The following is a 21,773-nucleotide window of genomic DNA, read 5'->3' as shown; positions in this document are numbered from 1 at the left end:
TACAAAAACCACAGGATGCTCTTTAGATCAGGGGAAAAGGATTTTGTGATATCTTAAAAAAAATCGACGGTGAGGCTGAATGAGTGGAGAGCGCTTTACAACACAAATGTAGAATTTAATTCTTAGAAGTTTCTGATAATTCTTAGGGAATTTTAATTTGTCAAAAATGTGTATACAAAAATCCAGAGGAAAAAAACTGAAGAATCGAAAAAATGGAGGCACCCAAAGCAAACACTTTAATGTAGCCGGGGCTGTTACAGAGCGTTTCAGGTACGTGGCAATGTTACGATTTTTCTTTGTCTGGCTTTTCCTATTTGCTGCGTAAATTTAAATTATTGCTTGATATTCTCCCCCCCCCCCCTTTAAGGAAGAAATGATTGTAACACAAATGCCCTTTGGTGGCTTATAACCATCCGTTTTCCTGCCTTTCCTGTACCATGGAGGCTGCACCAGGCTGCGCTGAATTCTCAGCTAACCATCCATTGGAGCCTGGTGAGGGACCCGAGCGAGGGTCCGTTTCCTCAGATTGGGCCGTGGAGGGCACTGAGGAAGTCTGTGGAATGCCGCTGTTGCTGCCTGTGCCTGGGCTGGCTGTCAGGAGGAGAACAGGCTAAGGACAGCGAGGACGTCCTCCCACCTGGACATCCAGGGATGGCATGGAGAGGACTCTGCTCCTGCGCTTTTGTCTGAACACTGCTGGGCTGTGGAAGCCTTCAGGTTGTGATGCTGTACCGCTTTCTGAACTCCGTCCCTACCTGTTTCTTTTCTGCCATCTTCAAAGCCAAGGCAGATTCTCCTGGGGTCACCTTAAGCTCTTATCTTCCTAGGGAGGGAGTTGGGGAAATGCGGGTCTCACTGGGCTGTAATGATATGGCATGGCCTGAAATGCACAGGGCATATACCTCATGCTTACTGTCTTGCTAAGAAGCACTGCTGTACCTGTGTGTATTTCCATGTAAAATTCTAACTTTTGGGCCATTTCCTTATCATAGGTCCTGAGAAAGGGAATTAAAAGATGGTCCTTAATACATGATGGGGCTACCTCCCAGTAAACCCACTGTAAAAAATAAAAAATCCATTTGACATACAGTCCAATAAACCCATGGTCGCTCCAAATATCATTAACCATTGCAAGTTCAGATGTTTCTAGCTTACAACGGGCTGAGTTCAGATAAATCCGTTTTGTAGTTGGAAGCTTTTCCACAGAAATAGCGTCCGTCTATCAGTTTAGCCGCTGAAGCAGTGTGAATGGTCTCGTCCCTCGGCCACAGCCACACACTGTATTCTTCACTTTTAATATCATGACATTGCTGTTTGATTTGTCTGGTCCTTTAAGACGAGGGACTGGTGTGTGTGTGTGTGTGTGTGTGTGTGTGTGTGTGTGTGTGTGTGTGTGTGTGTGTGTTTAAATTGGCGTTGTAACAAAGAATGCTGTGGGATGTGGTGTGTGAGTCAACCCTTGAGGGAGTCATTTACTACATTTCATAATAGATAAACCACTCTGCCCTGTTGTGGGCACTTATTAATATAACAGTGAAATTATAAGGATAATTAATACATACACACACAGAGTATTATTAATAATCACCATTCATTTTATAGAGAAATTTAGTATACTTTTTTTTTTAACATTTATTTATTGGGGGGGGGGTCGGTTGTGTATGCATTCATTTGTTTCACAGCATTGAGCCATCTCATTGACCCTTGGGATTTCCACCCACACCTCCTTGGTATTTCCAGACAGGGTTTCTCTGTGTAGCCCTGGCTGTCATATATGTATGTACACACACACACACACACACACACACGTTTGTATAAAACAGTGTCTCGCCGGGCGGTGGTGGCGCACGCCTTTAATCCCAGCACTCGGGAGGCAGAGCCAGGCGGATCGACGTGAGTTCGAGGCCAGCCTGGACTACCAAGTGAGTCCCAGGAAAGGCGCAAAGCTACACAGAGAAACCCTGTCTCGAAAAACCAAAAAAAAAAAAAAAACAAAAAACAGTGTCTCATGCTGGAACCCCGCCTGGCCTGGAATACCTTGTGTAGCCCACACTTAACATAGCTTACAAATTAATGGCAATCCTGCCTCAGGCTCCTGAATGCTGAGATTACATGCACCACCAGCCCTGACTCCGTGAGGACAGTCCTTTCGGACTAGTGTGGACCCTTGCACTCATGTTGTACCATTGTGCCCCGGGCACTTTCTACACACGCACAACTTAACGCCCCTCTGGAGCAGCCCGACCAGAATTAGCAAGTTCACTGGTCCCCTGACTGATTCTTGGGTGTCCTCAGTCTGAGAGACCCTGTGACCTGCCCTGTGCCCAACGCCAGGCTGTTGCGGATCATTTACCTCCTGGCCTGGCTTTGTTGGCCTCCATTTTATTGATCTGAGCACCAATCAAGCTTGCTGAGATTCATTAAAATTCCCTACATTCCTCAGAAGCGGGGAGCCCTGGCTTGAGCTCCCTTGTGTAGTGTGGCTCAAAAGGTCCTGCTGTTTCTCACCACTGGCTTCGGGGAGGGGCTGTGCGGCCAGGTGTTCAGGTCGGGAGTTAGGAGACTTGAGTTTGGATCGTTTAATTTTATTTTTAATTGCAGTACAAGGTGCTCAACAGAAAGTTCTTTGTTGGAGCCACATGTTTCAAGGGCACAGAGTAGTGATGCTGAGCACATTTGCACTGTGGTAGGGACTGTCGCAGCACACTGGGCATCTCCTCACATCTGAAAGTGTCTCTTCCACATGAACTTCCCCTCTCCTCTCCCCCAGCTCTGCCCTTCCACCTTCTGTCTCTGGACTTCACTGTTCTAGAGACCGCATAGGCGTGGGATCTCTCGGGATTTCTCTGTGACTGGCTTACACTGTCTAGGATGTCTTGAGTGTCCTCCGTGTCCTCACATGATGGAACGGCCTGCCTTTGTCATGCTCAACCCTAGTCTGGTGAATGCATGTTCCACTTCTTCTCATGACTGGCTGCTCTGGCAGCCCCGCCCCGCCCACTGGCCGCTGTGAGCCCTGCTGCTTGGGTGAGTTGGGTCTTAAGCTCCAAAGGACTGGGTCTGAGGTCTGATCTTAGTCACTGAGCCTGCGGGTCTTGCTTTAAGGTTCCTTCTGGAGAACTTTTCTGGCATGTGAAAGCTGCTATATTTGATCCACAACAGCCCCACGTTTCCCTAAAGAACCCCCAAATGACCACTTAGCCAGGTGCCCCCAGCATTTCCTCTCTAGTTACCGGCTACTGAATAAAGTCCAATCTGTGGCTGAGAAGTTAGATTACTCTGTCCTGTGGCTCGCAGTGGATGGATGTGGGGCTGGGTGGACCACCCAGCCCCTCTAGAGGGTACCAGGATTTCCTGGATGGGGCTGTCTCCAAGCCTCAATGCTGAAGATATGAGTGCATGTAAAGCAGGAACCTGAGGAAGGAGCCTGAGGAAGACACTGTATACCAGGCTGTTCTTTCCGATTCATGGAACCAGAAGGATTGGAAATTAGGAGGTGGGCAGGAGGGAGCTGAGTTGGTATAGAGTTCTTAAGCCTACGCTTATAGTGAGAGAGAAAGAGAGAGAGATGCATCCCATGTTGCCTGTTAAATAGATGTGACACTGTGGACATGAGTCTTATAGCTTTAGAGCGGATTTCATCATCTTTCAATCCATACTAAGATTTTACAAGTTGCCTAAGTATGTAGTTGGTAAGGTACATCAATCTGACCTTCATGTTACAGTGTTACTTGTTTTGCATTTTGATTGAGGTTTTAAGTTTTTGTTTTTGTTTTTCTCCCTTTGGTGATAGGGTTTCTCTATGTAACAGTTCTGGCTGGCTGTCCTAGAACTTGCTTAGTAGACCAGGTTGGCCTGGAACTCACAGAGATCTGCCTGCCTCTGCCTTCTGAGTGCCAGCACTGCTTAAAGTTTGATTGAGGTTTTTTTTTTTTTTTTTGGTTTTTCGAGACAGGGTTTCTCTGTGTAGCTTTGCAACTTTCCTGAAACTCACTTGGTAGCCCAGGCTGGCCTTGAACTCACAGAGATCCACCTGCCTCTGCCTCCCGAGTGCTGGGATTAAAGGTGTGTGCCACCACCGCCCCAGCTTGATTGAGGTTTTAAAATGTCTGTCCACAGTGAAATCATGCCTGTGGCCAAGCAATTGAGAATGGCTGTCCCATAGTTACCTTTAAGAAAGGAACCTGACTTCATGCATTCAGACCCAGGAATATCCAGATTTCTTCCTTTATTCATCCATTACATTAGTATCTCAGAGTCTTTAGTTTCAAAACAGGTGCCTTCTGACCCTCAAGCACCTCTAGGTGCAAATGTCGGCAGGCTTCAACCTCCTGGGGACTCAGCATTTGCAGCTGTGACTGAGGAACCCTGCCAAGCTGCCCTCCGGGCCTGTGGGACTCTTCCCCGCCTGGGGCAACTCCTTAGGAATTTCAGAAGATTCTAAAAGGATTGTGTCCGTTTGATTGGGTTTGATCTTGGTTGGTCATAGCACTGGGAGCATCTAACTCATCCTCCTTTGCTGGGAGTGGCTCCCTTGTGCCAGACCCAGGGCTCAGAGGAGCCAGAGGGTTGTCATTCGTAAATCTTTATTATGGGAGCGTCCAGATTCTTGCCAAGGAGTGGCTGTTTGCAGAAGGGTTGTTGGGTGTCTCTGCGACACTTGAGATGGTGTCACCTGGGAACCGAAGTACAGCAGCTGATCTCTCAGAACGGAAAAGCCTCATAATGTAACGTCTTTAAGGACCATCCAAAAGACCCTTCCCCTGCCCAGATGCTCCGCTGTGTTCCCTTCCTTGAATTTGTTAGGCTCTGCAATTACCCTGTTTATTTGGTAATGGTTCCTCTCTGTGCCCTTATGTGTGCTTTAACTTGTTAAATCCTGGAAACTGCCCCCACGAAGATGTTCAGTGGCTTGTCCCTGTGTTCCAGCCAGCCTGATCCCAGCATCCGGCTTATAGCTAGTATGCCATGTGCCTGTCATGTCTTTGCTACCAAGATTGTAAACTTTGTATCCAAGATTGGATAGATGCTACAGAGGTTGAGAGTAGAGTTTGGTTCCTAGTACCCATATTGGGCGGTCACAACTGCCTAAAATTCCATCTCCAAGTGATCTGATGCCCCCTTCTGGTCTGCTTGGGGAACTGCACTCATATGCACATTTTCTTATACACACACACACACACACACACACACACGCACGCACGCACGCACGCACGCACGCACGCACACACACACACACACATTTTCTTATACACACACACACACACACACACACGCATGCACGCATGCACATACACAATTAAAAATAAAGTAAATCTTTGAAACATTTTAAAAGCATATAAGATCCGTGGACCTTTGCCGTCTTGTTCATTGGCATATCCCTAATGCCTCGAGACAAGTTCACAGGAAACCACCAGTAAATGGTGAAAGAATGCGAAAGTGAGTGGTCAGGGAGATTTTTGTGAGGTGGTACTATCTGGACCGCTGAATGAGGGAGAAGCCAGGTAAAGGAAGGTCCAGGTGATGGGGCAGGACATTCCTGGTGGTGGTCGTAGTGGACGTGATAGGTTTGTGTGAGTTAGGACTGCCAGGTGGAGAAACAGAGGACCACCACCACCAACCAGGTGTTTCTGTGATGTACATGTCATCGGAGTCTGGGCTACATCTGGAACAGAGGCCTGGGCCTCTGCACACTAATGGCCTTACTGAATAATGTTGACACCGAGAAAGCCCTAGTCTGACAAATGAGAAAACTGCTAGGAAAGATCTTGTCATTAATTTCCTACTCCAGCATTCTCTGTGAGCATCCTGATCCCCGACGCGAAGCCTGGGGTGGAACTAACAAATAGCATGTGTCCTTAACCTGCTTCCTTCCTTGAGGATCTTGTTCTGTGTCTGGCTTGTATTTGCTTTGGGTTTTTTTGTTTGTAGGCTGTATTAATTTTTCTGTGCTGCTGTAAGAAATCAACAATAATTTGGTGGCTTAAAATGACAGAAGTTTGTTCTCTTAGTCCTGTGAAAGCCAGAAGTCCAAAGGCAAGGTCCTTCTGAAGGATCTAGGGAGGAATCCTTATGGCCTTCCCACGCCCGTCCATTCCCCAGTATTCCTCGGGTTGCAGCTGCACCAGCCCCTGTCTCTGTCCACACAATCTCCCTTCCTATGTGTCTGTCACATCACCAGGCTGTGATTTACTGAGTCAGGACCCACGCTTATCCACATTGACCTCATCTTAACCAATTCACACCCCCAAGGACCCCATTTTCCAAGGAAATCATATTCTGTTGTTCCACGGCAATGTGGATCTTAGAGATAGACACTGCTTTGTTTGTTTCTTAGATGTGTGAGGTCTGGAGGAGGTTAGTTCTCCTTCATTGAACAAGGACTTAAGACATGCACACTTGGGGCTGGAGAGATGGCTTAATGGTTAAGAGCACTCACTGCTCTTCTAAAGAACCCCAGTTCAAGTCCCAGTACCTACATGGCGGCTCACAACAGTCTGTAACTTCAGGTCCAGGGGGATCCAGTGCCCTCTTCTGGCCTCCACAGGCATTGCACACACACTATGCAGACATAGGTGTAGACAAAACCCCCATACACGTAAAAATAAATCTAAAAAACCCTGATGTATTTACTTGGTTATCTCCAGTAACAATCTCTGAAGCCACAAAGCATGCTGGGTGCCCCTTTCAATGGACGCATCATTTTGCAAGAGCCCCACCCCTCCCCAGAGACTTTATTGGGTTTCCTTACTGTTGTACTCTCTAGGGTAATTAGCTGATGTGTCTGGGATTCTAGAATACCTTTATTTTCCTCACACAAGCCTTTCTGGTACGGCGAACTGGTCCTTGCTAATTTCTGTAGTTTTTGTGGAGCTGCAAGTGTTCTTGGAAATATTGGGGAATCCCAGCGGAGTCAACCCATGTTACTGGGGAAGTTAGGACTCCCCTCTTTGGGCTCTTAGTCTTGTTGATAGAAGAGTATTACGAATGGATCAAAAAGGAAACCAAACCAATGAAGATTGAAAAGGGAATCCCCAGGGAAACAAGCTGTAAATCCCAGCAGCTGCTGCAGGAGAAGGATGCCGGAGACAAATGTCATGCTGTTTGAGTGGGTCCAGCATGAAGTCCAGCCACATGGCTGCCATGGGGCTTTGGAGGGAGAGCGATGAGAAAACACGCTTAGAAAGCAGATGGAATGAAAGGGAAAAAGCAAAAACGCTTTTCTGTGTAATTCCGAGAAGCTGGCAGGTTTACTGCCTGGCCTGTGCTGGGGAGGGAACAGTACAGTATTTCACGAAAGGGATAGTCCACCATCTCCTTAGCATGGCCAAGGTGCACCTTCCTCAGGGCTGGGTGCACTAGGTGATTGACAGGGCCAAACGGTAGCTTGGGATGTTAAGCCAGAGAAGGAGCTTTCCCTAATGGGCCTCCGCTGAGCTACCTTCTCAGAGGCTGGGGGATATCAGCAGAGTGTGATGCTCTGGGCCAAGTGGTTTCCATGGGATCTGCTTGGTGGCATGTGGCTATCCTGGGCTCAGTTCTTTTCTTCTTTTTTTCCCTCCAGAGTTCTTTTCTACTATGACAGTTTTATTACATAACAAAGTCTAAAATTTGCTTTTAATCCAACATTGTTCATTTGCAGATTCTCAAGTAGCCTGGGTTCTTCTAAGAGAAAAGCATCAATTATATTGTTGGTAATTGCTTCATAGCTGCTTCTCCTTCCCCCTTCCCCCTTCTTTTGAGACAGGCTTTCTCTGCGTAGCTCTGGCTGTCCTGGAACTCACTCTGGAGACCAGGGCTGGCCTTGAACTCAGAGATCCACCTGCCTCTGCCTCCTGAGTGCCGGCCTCATAGCTTCTTAGAACATGCTTTATTAAATGGATTTAATTGATTTATTTGGCCTGTTTTGTTTTTCTGCCTGTGCAGCCTAGGACCTCCCTTGCATGTAACCTTTTGCATCTTTTATTATAGCCTTAGATGAAAAATGTAAAGTACAGATCCACTGGGTAAAGGTTATGAATTTTTCAATGCCTCTAATGCACGTTGTTGCAGGCAGAGGATTTGAGGGGCTGTCACGTTGGTGCTGAATGTGCAGTGCTGGTTCAACAGACCCCCTGGGAAGCATTGTCCAGGATTTGAAGTTAGATCAGGATCAGAATCTTGGGGAGGTAGTATTTAATTTGAGGTAAACCTGCTTTCTGAAAACTCGTTTAAGCCTTGCCAGTGTGCTCCGATGACTCTGTTGGATGGTGCCACATCAGTGGCTACAGTACCAGCAAATGCTTTCGTCACTCTAGATAACGTTCTCCCATCTTTGAGCGCAGGCTCGGAGAATGAGCAACGGCTGTCGACCCAGGGGTAGTTTCCTATTGAGCGCTACCCTTGACTCAGCTTCTCACACATGCTGCCATTGCATTTTCGTTTACAAAGGTCGGAGGGGGTTGGAAGAGTTAGGGTTCATTTCAGGTCTTACCCATGGTCAGGACCGAGCTATTCCAGGCTTGCCTTTCCTCTAGGATGGTAGTCTGTCCCATCACAGATATACTCAGGGCGGCTAGGGCCAGCTAGCAGGAGCCAGGACTGCGGAGAGTAATTTATTCGTACCTTCTTCCTTGGATGACTGGGATAGAACACCCTGTGGGGGTCTGTGTTTAAAGACGTCCGAGAGCATGACCTTGGCCCCTCTTTGTTCTGTCCTTCAGCTGCAATAAAGGAAGGTAGTTCTCAGAGGGCTCGCCCCCCGCCGTATCAAAACCCGCCACTCTCTGAGACAGAGTTCTGTGCAGTGTCCGGGCGTCTTTCTTCTTCCGCAGGGTGAGTTGGCTCCGTGCAGCCAGGGGAGCTCCCAACAGAGGCTTTTCTTGCTTTCCTTTTTGTTTGGGGTGACCCCTTCACACTCTGTGTTTAAAGCGGAGCCACATTTATTGCTGACTTTTCGGGTAATAGCTTCCGTGGAGCTTGCCTGAAAAGGTGCTGAGTGATCTTTTCATCTGAATCCTGCGCTGGCCCTGCTCCTGGTGGTTCTGTCCTTTGTGCTCGAGGCCACCAAGCTGCGGGTAGGTGGATCCCATGGCTCTTGTCTTGTCGGATCCCTGCTGGAAGATGATCACAAACACTGACTGGGGACAGCAGCTGTTTGTCCGTCTGTGGATGTTGTAGCCCTACCCTCTTCCCTGATAGTGTTTGCTTCCTCACTAGTTCTTATGGTTTTCACTTGCTACCATTCTGTTCCTAAACAGCCGGAGGGCACCTTTCAGTCAGGTTGTGTGCCTCCTCTCGGTACCTTTCCCTACTCCCCAGACCCCCAGCATCAATGCCGGTGCTCATGGTGGACTCAAGCTCCCCTCCTCGATGGCGCTGCCCTTGCTCACGCCACTGCGTCCCGCAGATACCCTTGCTCACCGCCACTGCTTCCTGCTTGTTGGCCTCTGCCTGCGCTGCTGTTCCCCAGGAAGCTGTGCTGCACCCTCCGGTGTGGGTTCATTTTCAGCCAAACTGTCTCCAGGGGTCCCGCTGAAAGCCTCTGTACACCTACTGTAGATGGAACGTGACTGGAAATGACCGTAGACGTGAAACTTTCTCGAAGCTGTAGATGCACACCGAGCTGTCTCCGTGAGAGCTTTATTCTCGCACAGGTGGGCAGAATCCCAATGACAGATGAGTTACAGTGTCACGTGCCCACTCTGCTGATGTGGCTCTTTTCTGGGATTCTGTTAGATGCTAACTAAGTTTGCTTTAGAGACTACCACAAGGTGTTCTGAAATAACGTAAGGACCGAGGATCCCCCATTTCACTTGTGTTGGAGGATCCCTGCAGTTCAGGACGTGAGGCTCTCCTGGCCTGTGAAGCCTGTTCCTAAAAGTGAAGTCTGTAATTAGTGATGGGTTGTGCTGAGGTGTACGCGTTAAACAAATCCCTATGTTTATCTTTGTTTTATGGAAAAGTTCAGGCCTCACAAACCAAAAGAAGCTTAGGAGTTTTTTTTGTTTAGGGTTCTAGGTAGCTAGAATGAGAATAATGTTCTAGGAATCCCCGAGGCTGAAGCTGTGACACCCACTAGTGCGTTCCAGGCAGCCTGTATCAGTTACGTTTGCATCCCTGTGATAAAACTTTGGGATCCAAAGCGACTTAGGGAAGAAGGAGTCTATCTTGGCTTCCCGTTCCCAAGGGAGAAGAGCCCATGTGGTGGAGGCATGGGAGCAAGGTGGGGTGGCATGGCAGGAAGCTGAGTGTGCAGCTCCAAATGCAAGCGCGAAGCAGAGAGAGTGAGGCAAGATGTGAACCCTGAGAGACCACCCCTGCTGATGTGCTTCCTCTAACAATGCCACACCCCCACCCTCCTCAGATAGCACCATCAACTGGGGGCCGACACTCGACACTCTGAGCCTATGGGGGATCTTTCTCATCCAAATGACCACACAGCTCTCTGATGTTCTGATCAGGTTTCGAGGTGGTGTTGTGGGGGAGATTCTCCAGGGTGTGTTCGCTTCCTTCTGACTTCTATCTGCAGTCACTGACCGCTTGCTGGGTACGAAGCAGGGAAGCTGGTTCTGGGAAGACCGCCAGCCTCAGGTTCCTCTTAGCTGGACAGAGAAGGTGGATGTGTTCACTAACACTTAGAGCAGGAGCTTCAGTGGGTGTCCGAGCAAGAGCACCCTGGCTGATAGCCTGGAATGCCGTGGGTGTGGAAACTGAGTCCCGTGTTGTGCCCCATGCAACACGAGGCGGATCCTGAGGGTTCGTGGAGAGGTACCAGTAACTCGGGGATATGGGTGAAGGTGTGGATGAGGAAGGCATTCTGGGAAATGCAGGGTTTGGTGAAGTGTGGGATTTTGGGGCAATTCAAGGGGAAGAAGAATAGCAAGTCCAGTTGGATTCACCTTACAGGCAGCACCAAGGGTGGGGCTGAAGATGGGCTCAGTGGTTCAGAGCGGGTGCTGCTTTTTCAGAGGACCTGGGCTTGTTTTCAGCATGCACATGGCCACTCACAAACACCAGTCATTGCAGTGCCAGGGGACTCGATGCCCTCTTCTGGCCTCCAGGAGCATCTGCACACACGTGATACATACACATGTACGTACATACATGCATGCAGGCCAACGCTCATACACGTAAAAAGTAAAAGCACACGAATAAAGGCATCTTTAAATGCAATGCCAAGGAGCTTGAATTTTACCAGCAGAATGTGAAAACACACTGAAGTTTTCTTTCCTTGGGAAGATGACGGCCACAGCCTGCCTTTAGAGAAACCCCGTAGGCTGCATTAGAAAGGCTGTTGGGTTGGAGTGCTGAGAAGACATCTCTGTTAAGGCTGCGGCTGCCGAGTAGGTTAGAGACGAGCTAGACCTGGCCAGTGGCCGAGGCTCAGATGCACAGAGGAGAGTGGAAGATACAGGCAGAGAAAGCCTGCTTCGGGGTCAGAGTCCATGTGGTGGTTTGAATGGAAATGGCCTCATCGGTGCATATATTTGAATGCTTGGTTTCCAGGTGGCCTGGACGGACTAAGAGGTGTGGTCTTGTTGGAGGAGGTGTGTCCATGGGGCTAGGCTTTGAGGTTTCAAAAATCCCATGGCAGGCTTGCTGCCTCTGTCTGTCTGTAACTCTCAGCTACTTCTCCAGCACCGTATCTGCCTGTGTTCCAACATGCTCCCTGCCAGGAGGATGACAGACAGGCTGTAAGCAAGCCCCCGATTAACTGCTTTCTTTTGTAAGAGTCACCCGTGGTCGCGTCTCCTCACAGTAACAGAACAGTGACTAGCACAGTCCAAAACCAGCAAGAGGTCTGTTTTTCCTCCCAAATCACTCAGAGGTTCCGAAAAACCAATTCCCTTCCCTCGCCACTAACACGGAGTCACAGGCCCTTAGGAAGAAAGCAGTGCAAGGGAAAGAGATTGGAAGCAGAGAAAGCTGCTGTCGGAAGAGGCAATTGCAATGCTCTCCTTTCAGCATGTCACGGTGGAGGACCAGCCTTCGTAACAGACCGAAGCATTCTGCAGAAGCAGTGTGGTGCATTGCGAGGCGTCCGTTCCCAGCATCTGTCATCGATCCCCTGGTTCTTGGGTTAGAAATGGGAGAGGATGGAAGGGCGCACCTGCGAGCTCTTACACATGCCTGCCCTGGACTTTGAAAGGACCATTTGAAGATTTCCGATTTTTAAAACTCTTTTCTTAGCTAGCCCAACAAATCTGTTGCTCTTCATCCTGGGAGGAACTCAAGCATCACTGGCAGCCATGGAAGTTATTACTGTTAGCAGAATGACCAATAATAGTAAGAGTCCTCCCTGCTTTTGCCGAGAATTCCTGGCCATGTGCTAAGTGCTTTGGAAAGCCGTCTTACATGGGGTGGTTTTTTTTCTCCCCCGGTTGTTTCTATATGAAGTGCTTCTTTTGTGCCATGGTTTCACTGGTGGATGATGGGGAGCTGTCGGGTGCTCTCCATCTCTCAGGGTAGACTCTTTGTGGTGGCCTTCTGCCTCCACGGAGCCACTGACCACACGGGACTTTCTCAGGGAACATTTGCAGAAATGTTCCTTGGAGTGATTGGCTGTTTAAGTTCCACGGCGGCTTTCTCTTCGTCCTGTAGGCGGGATGTGTCCCAAGTGCATTCTGGAAATCCTTTAGTTTGGTTGATGTATTTGTTTGGACGTGACCTTTTCCTGGTTCCTCTTCCCTGGGCTCTTGCCTGCTGAGGAAATGATCCTCAGATCCTGTCCATCTGCACTGGTGGCAACAGAAGAGAGATTTTTCTCTTTTCTGTGGTCCAGGTCCAACGGCCAGACACCTGTCCTTCAGAGCCTCGTGTGGTTCTGGTTGGTATCATTTCCTGATGCATGGACATTTTAAAAATGTCTAGTTCTGTAAGTCATCAAATGGGATGTGAGTTGCGGAGGAGGTGGGGAGGGTCCTTGGCTGACCTGAGATGCTTTGGTCGGTTGCTCACTGGATGTGGAGTGGACCATTTCTCTCACTTCTGTATCTCCATCCCCAGCTGGCCCCCGGTGTTGGCACTCTTAAGAAGATTTTCCCATTTGTTCCTGATTCATCCCGAGAGCTTTGCAGGTCCTTGGGGGAACCTTTGAATTTGAGGAGGAAAAGGACAGCTTCTCTTTTAAGTTGATGGAAACCACCTGCAGGAGAAGAGCGTGCATGTGCTGTGTATTTAGACTCTGCTCTCCGGCACTCGACTACTCCCCTGGCCATTGAAGATATCCACATGGGGAGGGCTTGTGTTGCATGCCCTAGTGCTACAAAGAAAATGAGTGTTGACCTGTGCTGAGGCTCATTAGAGCTTTTCCTGTGCAGCCTTAGAACTTGGTTGTGCTTTCAGAGCAAACCCACCGGCTCCTGAGAGTTTTGCCCCGGAGGAACCGCCGATAGGGAATGAAGTGCGGAGGTGAGGGACCAGACCACAGCTCTCCTTCCAGGCCTCACCATCTGTGACTGTCATGTTTGTAGTCACCGTGAACTCGGAAGAGCGCTCCCCGAGCACCACTCTCATCCGCCAGGGCCGTTCTGTGCGTTTCCAGATGTTGAACTTGCTCAGGTGATGTAACCCTAGATGATGCTGCAGGGGAGCCTGGCTGAGTCTCACTCACGACTGTGGGACTGAATCTTCACCTCATTTCCAGTCCAGTCCCTGTGGAAGGAGAACAGCTGGTCCGCCTGCCTGCTTTTTCTCTGACTGAGGCTTGTGTCAAGTAGCAGTGTGGCTGTGATGGGGTCTGGCTGGCACTAGGCTGGCTTTGTCTACTCTTTGGATCAAGTGGGTGGGAATCAGCTATATACTGACTCTTTCTCGGGGGCATAAAGACAAGGCTGGAAGTGGAGGAGAAAATGGGGCAGGGTGAGAGGTACGGAGACAGAAAGAGATACAGAAGCCAGGGCAAGAAGGATGCAGCAGGAAATATCCAAGAGAAGCATGGGGTTGTATTGAGCATCTTGTTTCTTTTTCCTGTCTTTTAAAAAACTGTTTGCTGTTTACTTCCTTCCTTATTTATTCGTGTGCACACGTGTGCCACAGCATGCTTATGCAGACATCAGTGGACAACTTGTGGGGTTCAGCTCTGCCTCTCCACCCTGTGGGTCCCAGGGACTGGACCGAGATTGTCCAGCTGGGTGGCCAGTGCCTTTATGCGCTGAGCCATCTTGCTGGGCCTCATCTTACTTTTCAAAGGCGCAGATGAAGTCACTTTCTGGTGTTGTCCAGTTTTTATTGACATAGAATCTGCTCTCCACATGTGCTGGGATGGATCAGAACCACCTGATTCAATCATATGTGTGTGTGTTTAAATTGAATTTAATTATGATTTTTGTTGTTGTTTGTTTGTTTAGGCAAGATTTCACTATGTAGTCTTGGCTATCCTGGAACTCACTGTGTAGACCAGGCTAACTTTGAACTCCCAGAAATATGCCTGCCTCTGCCCTGAGTGCTGGGATTAAAAGTGTGCGCTGCTTGCCCAGCGCTCGCTCACTCGTTCTCTCTCTCTCTCTCTCTCTCTCTCTCTCTCTCTCTCTCTCTCTCTCTCTCTCTCTCTCTCTCTCATATGTCAGTAATTTTGAAGAGAAATTAGTTTGCTCTGTACTGAGCATGCGCAGATATTTTCTTGTCATCATTCCCTAAACAATGCAGTGTGGTAACTATTTATGTACTCACATTGTCTTAGGTACAGAAACGATCCAGAGACAATTTAAAGTGCACAGGAGGACAGACAATGCATAAAGATATTCTGCCATTCCATAAGCACCTGAGCCTCCTTGGGTTTTGATATCTGAGGACAGTTCTAGAACAAGCCTTTCTCCCACAGATACGGAGACACCCAGCACTTGGCAAAGCACCGGCTCTGCCTGGCTTTGGAAACAAAGTTTACTGCCCTGTGACTGCACTCATTTCTTTATTTCCCAATGGCTTTTGTGCTTTGGTGGCAGAGCTGGGCTGGACTGAGAGCACTGACTGGTCCCTCTCTGTCATCTCATAGAAGCTTATAAACCCTTTCTCCACAGCCACCTTTATTCAAGTAAAGAAGTCGACAGGACCGACTGACTTCGTTCAAAATCTCTAGTTGTCAATATCATCTCTCCCTCCTCCTCTTCCCCCTCCTCCTCTTCCTCCTCCTCTTCCTTTCTCCTCTTCCCCCTCCTCCTCTTCCCCCTCCTCCTCTTCCCCCTCCTCCTCTTCCCCCTCCTCCTCTTCCTTTCTCCTCTTCCTCCTCCTCTTCCTTTTTCCTCTTCTCCCTCCTCCTCTTTCTTTCTCCTCCTATCCCTTACTCCTCTTCCTTTCTCCTCTTCCTCCTCCTCCTATCCCTCCTCCTCTTCCTCTTTCTCCTCTTCCTCCTCCTCCTATCCCTCCTCCTCTTACTCTTTTTCCTCTTCCTCCTCATCCTATCCCTCCTTCTCCTCTTCCTCTTTCTCCTCTTCCTTCTCTTGTTGTCATTTTGACATCCACCCCTCAGTCCCTCCTTGGGACGCTCTGGTTTTCCCGGGGTATTTCATGCATCTCACTTCCCTGGGCTGCTGCCTCCATTTGGGGACATTTGGAATGCTGAGGTGAGAACTGGGGTTATGGTTGAATCCCCGCGTAGGAGGGGGAAGCAGAGAGAAAAATCTCAATAGTCTTGTCTGCATGACAGCCCCACCCCAACTGCCAGGAGCAAACTTCTTCTTTGAACCACTTAGCCTTGCTTTTGTCCATAATTGATGGGTTTTCAGGGGTTCTTGGGAATTTCTTCCCAGCGATGAAACAGGATGGTCCTTCCTGCTTTACACTCCAGCCGCTTTCAGGCTTTTCTGAACCTGTTTCAGTTGCTGTCAGCGACAGGACCCCATTAAGTCATTTCTCTGCCTGCTTGTGAAAGAGCATTCACGTTGGCTGTTAACGTCCACCCCCACCCACTTCGTTCTCCGGTCTCTCTCTCTCTCTCTGTGTTCTGCTGATAACACACACAGTCTTGCATGCAGCTCTTCCTCTCTGCCCTGTACAGACTGCTGCCCTCCCGACCATCCCCACCAATCTGGAGTCTTACTTCATTTCTCTGTCTGTCCTGCGGAGTGTGGGAGAAAACTCAAGGTCCCCCTTTCTTCTGGTAGCCGCCAGCGGTTCTAAGGCTTAAAACAACAATAGCATCCCCCCACCCCCAAGTCTCCTTAGCCCGTTTCCTCATCACCTGGTACTCCCCTGCCTCCGGCAGCAGACTGTGAGGTAGTGCCTAGAAGAAAGCAGATGGACCGCCCCACCAAAGAGGTCAGCCCGGAGAGGGAAAGCGCCTTTCCTCCAGCTCATTAAAAGTAGTGAGGTCCCTGGATGATGGATGGGAGATGGGCAATGGTTTCCCTCAGGAATCAGGCAAAGGTGGTGCCCACAGGTGCAGCAAAGTCGAGTCCAAATAACCTGAAGTCAGAGGGCAGAGACATGGATTGTGGGGTATGAGCCTCCAGATGTGGGGAACAGTGGCTTGTGTGTGTGGGGTGTAAATTCTAAGACAGATCATTTTGAAATGTCCAGAGAAATCCAAGAAAGGAGAAAGCTTTTGCCATTGGGTGAGGGAATGATTGGCCAAGCCAATGGAAGCAATGTGTTTAAGAGACCTCTTGGGATTTGCCCTGCTGCTGGAGTAATCCAGAGCATGGTAGGTCCGTGGTCAAGAGGAATGGAGCTCACAGCTTAGGGTGACATCTTTTAAACCATGGATGGTCCCATCTCCACGCTTTCTGATTCCGGCCAAGTTTGCATTTCTAACAAGTTTCCAGGTCATGCTTTAGAGGGTTCCTCCAGAGACCATGTTTCCTCATCTGTTTTTGGTGACTGTAACAGAACACCCCAGACTGTCTCATTTATAAAAAATTGAGGTTTATTTGACTCACAGTTGTGGAGAGAGCCTGGTGTGGTATCTCACGAGGCTTTTGTACGCATCAGAGCGTGGCAGCGGCATCACACTGAGGAAAAATACCAGCTCCGGTCTCTTCTTACAAAGCTGCTAATCCCATCCTGGAGACCTCATTCCCAAGACGCCATCCTATATTACTATTTCTCAAAGGCTCCACCTCCAAATACCTTAAATATGTGAGTCGGGGATTTAGTTTTCAACACATGAACTTTTGGGGCATGTTCGAATCATAGTGCCATCCTCGGAGAGCCAGGGCCTGCTGTAGAAGAGGTAGACAACAAATTTTGTTAGTGTTCTTGAGATAGAACTGAGGTGAGCTGGGCATGATGGCAAATGCCTGTCATTTAGCACAAGCGGGGTTATAGGAGTTCAAGACCAGCCTTGGATACATAGTGGGTTATGAGATTGAGACCCTGCCTCAAACAAAATACACACACACACACACACACACACACACACACACACACACACACACAAAAAAAAAAAAACCCAAAACAAAAAAAAACAAAACAACAACAACAACAACAACAACCCAAAACCCCAAAACCAAACCCCTTACATAAAAACAAAACTAAACCGTGAATGAAACTGATTGCACGTGGTAAATAGGAATGTGACTCCACGAGATTACTGTGTCTGACTTTTCTAGGTTCTAGGAAGGGTTAAGTTAGTTTAGCCAAAATTCCATTGAGCAATAGCATTGTAGCAGAGGATCATTAAAATCTAATTCCTCTGTATTTTGGGAATTTATTCACTATAAACAGGAAGTCTTTCAAAACCAAGATCTGGCTCATTGTAATTTTGAATCTTTCTAGCTGACTCAGTAGAGTCCTTCATTTGAACTTTTACTTAAAAAAGAAGGTCACTCAAGGGCCCCGAGAGGTTCTTCTCTGTCACCATCCAGGTCTGTCCTCTCAGTGTCGAGGTGGCCATCGTATGTCAGTGGCATACATTTGTATGTGGCAAACTCTCGTTTCTTCTTTTTCTCTCTGTTTTGAAGCCGATCCTCAATGTACGATTCTGGCTGGCCACAAATATAAAGACAAAATATAAACAAAAGAACGCCGACGACAGATCCAAAATAAAACATCCAGACTCTATGTGCTTCTAGAATATTCTGAGTGGCCTGGGACTGATATGAACATAAACCTTAGGGTATTTTTTTTTTTGTTTCTGTTTTTAAAATTTTTACAAAGATGTGTTTATTCTCTGTGTGTGTTTGTTTGCATGAGTTTATGTGTACTGTGTACATACATACATATGTACATACATACATAATGAGTGGAGGCTAGAAGACAGTGCCTGATCCTCTGGAACTGGAGTTAGAGGCAGTTTGGGGACACTGGATGCCACACTTGGGTCCCCTGCAAGAGCAGCAAGCACTCTTAACTGCTGAGCCATCTCTCCAGCCCCTTGGTGGCTTTTTGTTGATTGGTTGTTGTTTATTTTCATTTTTAAAGACAGAGTTTCACTATGTAGGCCAAGGTTGAGAAGCCAAGCGTGTGCTACCATGTTAGCTAAAATACATACATGTTTTTAAGCCAAATACCTTCGCCCTAATCTCTGGCTCCCTTCCTGTCTGTTTTCCTATCAAGACTTCAGGGAACCTGTCTAAATACAAATGTGACGAGCTGGGAAGTACTTTCTCCATTTGGTTTAAAATTAGGCCAGTCAGTCATTTAAAGAGATCATTAATTTCTTTAAAAAAAAAATCATTTGGATTAAAGAGCAAGTGCCTCCTTTGAAAAGTCTGACCTCGGATTGAAGATTGTTCCTGGAACCACTAGCCATTGACTGTCATTCGGCTGTGAGCAGGGTGTCTCCACCCAGTGCTGGCGACATCGACCCTGGTGATAGCCATAGTATCCGGCCAGGGAACCTGAGCCACTGTAGACCCTTTAGAGACACACGTCGGGCGGCGCTTACAGGTGGTTGGGATTTTAGCCAAGACGTTCAGACTTTGTTCTGTGTTTGGGTCTTACCATCTGTGAACGCCACTGATAGCATGTAAATTGATGAAATGCTCTGTAAGCCTAGGGGTGAGAGAATTTTGGGGGTGCCAAGGAAAATCATAATAAATAATATCAAAGAACTCCAGGGATTTTTAACAGTATTTATAATTTTAGCCTCACACACATAGAGGTTTGTAATTATTTCATAAAACTGGCTTGAAAACCACGCACCAGGCTTCCTTTGTGTGTTTGGCAACCTTTCAGAAAACATAAGGACCTGTGCTTCTGAGACGCTTGACACAGATTGTCTGTATGGGATGGAGTACCCCTCTCCTCCTAAGAGTGAGCTCCTGTCTGGGATTCCCGGTCTCACTCGCAGGAGTGTTGGTGGCCAGCCGTGACAGTGTCCTGAAGAACAGCATGAAGACTTGTCAGGACTGTGTAGAAGGTTTGGTATTAGTCAGGGTGGCTGGTATGCACAAAGAATTACCTGCAGAACCAGAAAAACTCCTCTGACAGCTCAGGCTTTGTGTGAGACTGTATTTGGGAATTTGTTGCCTTTTTTTTTTTTTTTTTAAATGAAAGGTGGGTGAGGGATGGGCTGAGGGGTGTATGCCTGCTGCTGGCATTTTTACATGTCTGCTTTCTTGACACACATACACACACACACACACACACACACACACAGTTCAAACCTTTCGATTAATTCCTCTTGGGACATCACTGTCTGTGACTCATAAACTCTACTTACAAGTTTAGGGGTGTCAGCGTGGTCCAGTCCTCTGTCCCCGTATTTGGTAACATGCAGATTCTTCTAGAACAGTGACTGCACTTCCTTTTATCTTGGATTCACAGGGCTTGGAACGCCTGTTCTCAATACAAGTTCATTAGATTATTAACTGCATTAGATAAGTATATTGCCAGAGTTATAATAATGGACAGTCCTTTAAAAAGTGCTTGATATATAGTGGACACTGTTCTGTACCTTTGTACATACTAATTTATTTAACACCCATGGGAATCTTATGAGGTAGGATCCCAAGCCTATCATTATTTCAATTTTATGTGCAGAAACTGCCAGAGATAGTTTCAATGACTTGCCAGCAGTGAGTCTGGTCATCTGGTCCAACAGATGCTAGAATGATTTGAGGCCCCAGCAATGGGTTCTTTATTCCACATCACCGCCCTGTAGCCCACCTTACTAGAGGTTTTGAAAGTTGGAATTATGTTAGTGATACCTGGATGGGAACCTGCCCAAAAGGGAGACTATCGAGTCATCCTGACTTCCTTTTTTTTTTTAAAGATGATAACTTCTAAGACATTGCCCTCAGTTTGTGTTAGGTGACCCTGGAGATGGGGCAGGGAGTTGGGGGGTGGGCGCTGTGGAAAGCTGGTGTTGCCCAAAGGGGGTTTGCACGTTTGTTGGTTTTTGAGTACAATTCAGGAGGGAGCTGTGTCTGTTGTTTGCCTTGGGTTTTGAGTTCCGCAACACACTCGTTTTTCGGGATTCTCTCACAGGCATGGCAGATGGAGGCTCACTGGAATTCAGTCCCAAGGAAATGGGGGTGAGGGTCTAAGCTAGGGTTGGCGTAGCTATCTCCCACCCACACTGTGTACACTGGAGGGAGAAGTTTGAAGAGGAGGGTACCATGAGAGAGCCCTGCCAGGAGCTGCGCATGGTGAGCTTAGGCTGCAGACACAGACTTCCTGGACTGCTTGAAGAGGACATGAACCCCGGCGAAGGTGCCACTCGGGGGGAGGGGGGGGCTGCCTCTCTCAGTGCTGCATTGATGGGGCCCCTGAATTGTGTCTGCAAGTTCTGAGGATCAGTACCTAAAATATCAAACTCTACAAGGGCAATGTGGTCAGAAATGTCAATCAGAAATGCCATGCAAAGGCATCAGAGTCCCAAGTGTTGTTTGTATTTTGTAATAATTGCAGACTTAGAAGAAGTTGAAGAATATTACAAAGAAGCCTCTGTATCCAACCCTAGAATGCTCGGTGATGACTTCTGTATCTATCCTCAGCACCCCTCAGTGATGACCTCTGTATCCACCCCCAGCACCCTAGTGCTGACCTCTGTATCCATCTCCAGCACCCCCCAGTGCTGACCTCTGTATCCACCCCCAGCACCCCCCAGTGCTGACCTCTGTATCCATCCCCAGCACCCCAGTGCTGACCTCTGTATCCATCTCCAGCATTCCCCAGTGATGACCTCTGTATCCATCTCCAGTACCCCTCAGTGATGACCTCTGTATCCATCTCCAGCATTCCCCAGTGATGACCTCTGTATCCACCCCAGCCCCCCAGTGATGACCTCTGTATCAATCTCCACCACCCCTCAGTGCTGACCTCTGTATCCATCCCCAGCACCCCAGTGCTGACCTCTGTATCCATCCCCAGCACCCCCCAGTGCTGACCTCTGTATCCATCTCCAGCACCCCCCCAGTGATGACCTCTGTATCCATCCCCAGCACCCCCAGTGATGACCTCTGTATTCATCTCCAGCACCCCCCAGTGATGACCTCTGTATCCATCTCCAGCACCCCCCAGTGATGACCTCTGTATCCATTCCCAGCACCCCCAGTGATGACCTTTGTATTCATCTCCAGCACCCCTCAGTGTTGACCTCTGTATCCATCTCCAGCACCCCCCAGTGATGACCTCTGTATCCATCTCCAGCACCCCCCAGTGATGACCTCTGTATTCATCTCCAGCACCTCCCAGTGCTGACCTCTGTATCCATCCCCAGCACCCCCCAGTGATGACCTCTGTATCCATCCCCAGCACCCCTCAGTGATGACCTCTGTATCCATCCCCAGCACCCCCCAGTGATGACCTCTGTATCCATCCCCAGCACCCCCCAGTGATGACTTCTGTATCCATCTCCAGCACCCCCCAGTGATGACCTCTGTATCCATCTCCAGCACCCCCCAGTGATG

At 48.4% G+C, this 21,773-nt stretch overlaps 1 protein-coding gene across 3 annotated transcripts in view; it reads left to right on the top strand.

The window, feature by feature from the left end:
• Tiam1 (TIAM Rac1 associated GEF 1) overlaps positions 1-21,773 on the top strand; it is a 403,079-nt gene that overhangs the window by 126,743 nt on the left and 254,563 nt on the right. The gene's annotated exons all lie outside the window — the stretch shown is intronic.

Source organism: Peromyscus maniculatus, chromosome 12 (genome assembly GCF_049852395.1).
Source record: "Peromyscus maniculatus bairdii isolate BWxNUB_F1_BW_parent chromosome 12, HU_Pman_BW_mat_3.1, whole genome shotgun sequence".
In the NCBI taxonomy this organism is placed as follows: domain Eukaryota; kingdom Metazoa; phylum Chordata; class Mammalia; order Rodentia; family Cricetidae; genus Peromyscus; species Peromyscus maniculatus.
Note: the sequence above shows the minus strand (reverse complement) of the source record. Positions and strands in the feature narration are given on the sequence as shown.